A 6326-nucleotide genomic window follows, 5' to 3' on the forward strand; every position below is an offset into this window, starting at 1 on the left:
ATAAACCTTATGACTGGTTTTGTGGTCCAGGGTCACATATCGTGTTTTTATGGTGCTTTTTGGAGCTTGACACTCAGGCGACCACAGTTCACACTGTCCGTTCTGGGGATTGACAACCGCATTTACTTACAGGTGTGAGTCTTGAAATGTCCCGTTCACACAGCAACTTGTCTGGAACACTGTCTGTATGAACGTGCAACGAGAGTCAAGCCAGTATTCTCTTACTAGTAACCATAACGACAGTGACCAGCATAATATTAAAGATGGCCACGTCCATAAAACTGAAAAGTCTTATCACTTCTGACATGACAAGAGACTAATTGAACCGCGAGTTCATCTGTCAAAACTTCATTAACCAACAGCAGCATGTAAACACGTGCTAGACTGTCTCATAAATTTTGTTTCTCAACGCTCGAATCATGACAAAAAAACGGTATTTTTCAGGCTGGATCAACCTAATGCGCATGCGCAGTCCTAATTGCGCGTCTCTTGTGCCTCATTTCGGAGGCGCGAGTCTGACTGTTTCTATAGAAACCGGAGCTTCTAACGGCCGCTGCAGTGACGCGTGACTTTACCAATCGGCGATTGGCTCTTATTTAGAAGGCGGGACTTATTCCGCCATATTGCGCGTTGCACTTTCATAATAATACGAGTGACGCGTCTTGTGTTATTCTATAGTCTTTTTTAACCGTTGCACACGCGTCACGTCCTTTGCGACGTCTCGCGCATGACACAGCATTTGAATTTGGAAAAGAAACACAAAACTGACAGGAGCCGCTCCCGGTGGAGAACAGTGACTGGATCTAACGCCTTAAGATGATGCTGTAAGTTACGATTTTCTGAGAATGCGGTTGTCACTCCCGTAAATAATAAGGTGACCAGATTTCTGAAATGGAAACTGGGGACATTTCCTATTTGAGTGGTCAAAATATCACCAAAATCTTTGTTATAATCTATTTATTAAAAAACAGGGGCAATACATTTTTGAATGTTTTTGTTTTTAATTGTTGTGGGTTCCTTATAGGCTATTATTACATTAATAATTATGATATAGTTTTATTATTAGGATTTTTGCTATGGTTTTAATACAATTCACCAAAAAACTTTTACATGATAACCACTGTTTAAAAGCAGTTCAAAACAATATGCCTATTATAACACTAGTATGACTTTACAAAAGCACATTACATTACAAAAATAAAACAACATAAATATAAGAAGATAAATATAAAACGGCACTTAACAAATATTTTTTAACATTATTGAATTTAATATTTTAATTTTCACAAGCTACTGTATACAGAAATTACAACTGTTTTAACTTTTAACTATTTTTAACTATTATTTTGCATTTTAGACTCATTTTAAGCACAAAGTACGTGTAATATTTTATTTTATTTTTTATTTATTCATATCTGAGTGTACCGTAGTTAAGACGTGTGTGCGGAAATTGCTGCGTTGTGACTGCGGAACTTTGGTGGACGTTTAAAATTGTGCAAAACAATTGAGGCCCTGTTATAAAACATACAAACAGTATTACTTTAATTTAACATGAATAGTTAGTATGTTACTACCTTGAAACCGATAACAACGTTTATTTTGACATTTGACGATAAGTGCGCTTTGCTCTGGTCCAGATCCAGATTACGTTCTTCATCAAGTAGCGGCGCGCGCGCGACCAACTGTAGCCGCACAGCCCCCTCTGTTGGAGAACATGATCACTACACAATTTCTCCAGCAGGCTGCTGTATGCTCGTCGGTCTTTATGCAATGTATTTGCGGGTTGTTTTGAACGAGCTATAAAACGGGGACGTCTGCGCACCCTAGTAAATAACCGTACTGTGTGTTAACGTAACCATATTAAACACTCAAATACAGGACTGACAACCGTATTCTGCTGCTGTGTGAACGTGCCCTTACAGTCCCCACCCACTTTCACTATATGGAAAGTAGCAGCATTAACATTCTGCAGTCTGCTTTCTGTTTCTTGTTTTGCTCCATTCTTTTAAAAGAAATCATGTTGTTTGTTTACATTAAGGTTAGTAAAAGATAATAGGATGTCCAACAAGGTCATTAAATTGTATCTGTGTGTGTGTTTGTGAGACAAAGGTAAGGCATGTGGCATTCATCTTGTGCTAAAGAAGGTGCCTGACACTGACATTGTGTTCAGTGCTGGAACAACACTGATAAGGCACTTTATCACTGGGCTACACACAAACACACACACACACACATGGAAAAAGCACTACAATAATGCATTCTCTGTTCTGTTTTACAAAACATCAGTCGTTCCGCTCATTTGTGTCAGAGAGTTTGATGGCAATGCAGCTACTGTGTCAAAGTGCTACATCATCGCCTCCCCACCCCTCCCCCATATGACATCATCACTAATTTATCTTGCTCTTTTTTTCCATCTAAAAATACAGCATTATCTTTTCATCTTTTTTTTTGTCTTGTTCTTCCTCCACAGGCAGCAAAACCTCACATAAATATAGCACTCAGAACGTCATCCCTGACCCGAAGTTGAAGAGCGCTGCTGTTGAGCCGTCTGTGGTGGTTGGGGTTTGACGTAGGTCCATAAATATTCAAGTAAGCACAAAAAAGAAAAAATATTTACATGATCACAAATGGTTCTAGCTACACATCATATCACATTCTATTAGCAAAGCAAAAATTGTCAAATTTGCATTTAGCCATCGATTAGCAAGCTAACAGCTTAGCCTACTAACTTAACTCTTTGGATTAGCTAGAATAAAATATCATTATAGCGAACTATGCAGATATTCTCACATTATACTACTTGTTTTGAAGTCTCTTAAAAGTGTGAAATATTTTTTGTGGCTACATGTTTATAGATAGCTATGTTAACAACACGTTTGGTCTTGAACAAGAAAATATGTAGGACAGATCATGATTTTGTCCATTGAGAATTGCTTGGTTCGTTGTTGTTTGTGAATTTCTGCAATGTCATGTGAGTGACAGGTTACTGGAGGAGAGGGATTATTGTTCTGCCTTCACACAAAGAGATGTTGTTGGAAAGGAGACGAGAAATGTTTTTGATTAAAGATTATGAGGGCACAAACATTAAAAAAATAATATTTCACAGATATATAATTTATAACAAACTCTGAAATATTCCACTAAAAATAGGAATTGGCGATTTTGATTTCATGGTGACTTTGACCATCAACCAGACACGAAACTATGAACTCGCTATGGATGTAGGCAATTTTCTATATGCTCCTCTACTGGCCCCCTGGCTTGTGACCTATATACATGCCAGGTTTTCTGGATGATTCCCTAGAGTAGCTTGTAATCTTCAGTGTTTCCATTTGCTCAGCTATGGATCCAGCAACTAAAAGTGATAGCGTGCTTTTACTATAAACAGGTTAGGAAAATACCACCCTGAGTCTTATCTGAGGCTACAGGGGGCTATAATTGTCTGAAGCTTATATTAGCACACTGATTTCATTACATTTTTTTTCTTGGCAGTCAGAGCCAGTCATAATGTTAACCAATAGCCAAGATAGCTATTTGGGAATTGTGTTGGCAAACTCTCATTGAAGTCTGGCTCCATTCCGGTCTGGAACACCCACTTTTTTATGATCCAATCAGTTCCTGATGGATAAAGAAAGTACCAGTGTACATTATTTTCCCCATTTCAATGGGAAGTACACTTTACAAAGTAAAATGGATTGCGAATGACTTTTGTATGTTAAGTAGGATATGAAGGCCATAATATAGAAATCTCAGAGAGTAGCAGATTTAGCTCTGCTCCAAAACCTATGAGCTGCGTCATTGCCTACATTGTCAGTTGCCTTCTAAAAGTGCAGTCACAATTTTGTGGACAAAAAAGTGTCCATTTTCTGTTGTTACTAATGTAGAGATGCATGAAGCACAGCTCACAAAGAAGTCACTTTCAAACCAAGCAGCTTTCTGTTGGTGAAGGTGGTCCATGACCAACTTTCGATTGGATCAACATGAGTGAAATCTGCATGTGGAACTTTTTCGCCTTTACATTAGGGGTTTTCGCACCGAATAGTTCTAGGAACTCGCTTATAAGAACTAGCCACTAGGATAGTTCCCTGGAAACTAATTTCTCCCCCGGGCCATGTTCCTGGCTACATTCGCAGGAATAGGAACTGTGAAGCGGCCGACAGCGGCGTCTTTAAGTGCGGCATTTACAAACGCTAAAAACCGGTGGATAGAAGACGCCGTGATCGGAGATGTGTTTTTTGTGTGTCGTGGGTTTTGTGATAACAAAGATGGAATGTAAACGCATAATTTATGCGACTGAAAGAGGAAAAATTGGGGCTAAGAGACAATCTCCTATGACAACTTTCAGTATCGAGGCGGAGAAAAGAACACAACCCTGCAGACAACAGGTAAATGCTGTTATCGCTAAAAATGCCGGGTGCCAGTGTTTGACATTCGTTTGACCAATCAACGTACACTCATGTCACTGATAGTTCCTATAGTGTTGGTTTAGACCCTACTTTGAAGTAGGAGCTAATTTAGTTCCCCCAAAAGATGTTCCTAGAACTAAAATCGTTCCTAGTTCCTGTGGTGCGAACACGGCAAAATCCGGGTACTTCAGCCAATAGTTCTAGGAACTATGAAAAGGTTCCTCTGGTGCGAAAGCCCCTATTTACATTTACTCATTTAGCAGATGCTTTTATCACGGAATTTTGCTGAGCAACAGTAAATGTGACCCCACCTCAAGGCAATATTCCAAGTGAGTGATTTGGAATGATTTAAACTATATAGGACACAATTTTGCACTCAACTCAGGAGACTTAATTTGCAATTGATCTCTGTGGAGTTTTATGTTAGCGTGTTGCTAAGCTAATAGTGTGATATTCTAATTTGCCTAAAAATATTGTATAACACAACAATGTTTGGTAAAATAATCAATAGAGTGCATTAGCACTCGCCCACTTTTTCAGCGGCGCTGGATCTAGAAGTATTTTTTTCCATTCATTTCTCCCATAGGGATTTCAAATGAGTCTTTAAGCATCTTAATCATGAACCAAACCAACCAGCTAAAAGGTGAAACATAACATTACAAACTTTGATTGGAGGCAAAAAAGTATTTGAAAATCAGACAAAAATACGAAGTTACAAGACTGTACTTAACTGCTTTAGTGAAGAACTACAATCCCATGAAGCATTGCGAAGAATATTGAAGCATAACTACTCATTTAAAAATGTTTTATGTATAACAATTCAAAATATTATATTTTAAGTTTATTGCAAGACATGCATATATTTACAAATATTTTAAGTATTTTGAGAAACCGACTCATTTACGTCATTCGCAGTGCTTAATGGGAGTGGGCGGAGCTAAAGAGATCTTTTGCCAAGTTTAACTTGTTTCGACTCTCTGATTGGTGGAATTTTCTGTACAGCTTTATGGGTAATGTAGTTTTTATGGCTGTAATGATTCCTCGATTAAAATAGAATACTCGATTTTAAAAAGTCCTCGATTTCAATTTGCCCGTGTCAAGTAACCGGTAAAATACCGGAAGTGGCGCTTTCCACGGACGAGAATCCGTGAAATGCATTATTAGACCGTTTTCTAACGCTGCACGATATTAAAACCGTTTAATAATCATAAAGCATAATGCTATTGTGAATTTACAAAGGCTGTAAATTAATTAAATAAATGTATGTGCTGCAGGTTTAAAATATATGCGCTGTAATTACATACGTGTAGGTTATCCACGTGCGTCTCATGCGGCTCCATTCACAGTAAATGCTGCTTCATGTGAACTGTTATTTACATGAGTGGCGCGTCTCAAACTCCATCTCTGCATATGCTGTGAGTTTGGTTTGCTTTTAACGTTCATCTGGAAAGGCAATGTGCGACATTTAATCAGATTTGTAAGGTAAGTCATCTATAAACCTTAGCAAACGCAGGAGAATACATTATACAGTATGTTTCTATTGTGCTAACTGCTCGTCGTGATTTCAAAATAAAAGTTTAAGCCCTCGTTCAAGTCCACATGTTCTTGTTCAAGAAATTACAGTGGTAGCATTTCTGTCTTAAAAAAAAGGATTACTCGAGTAATCGTTAGAATAATCGAACGACTACTCGATTACCAAAATAACAGTTAGCTACAGCCCTAGTAGTTTTTACTACGAATTCCGCAGTTAAACATGATTTTAAAACTAAGTTGAAATAATGCTGGCTGACAGCTTTGACAGAAGCAAATACCATCGATTAACAACTTCGCAGCTCACAGTAAGGTTGTCTTTAATGGTTTACAAGTTACCATTTAAAATCAATTTCCCTATGGAGAAAATTAATGTAATGAGTTTTTACT

The sequence above is a fragment of the Ctenopharyngodon idella genome, chromosome 4 (assembly GCF_019924925.1).
Source record: "Ctenopharyngodon idella isolate HZGC_01 chromosome 4, HZGC01, whole genome shotgun sequence".
NCBI lineage: Eukaryota > Metazoa > Chordata > Actinopteri > Cypriniformes > Xenocyprididae > Ctenopharyngodon > Ctenopharyngodon idella.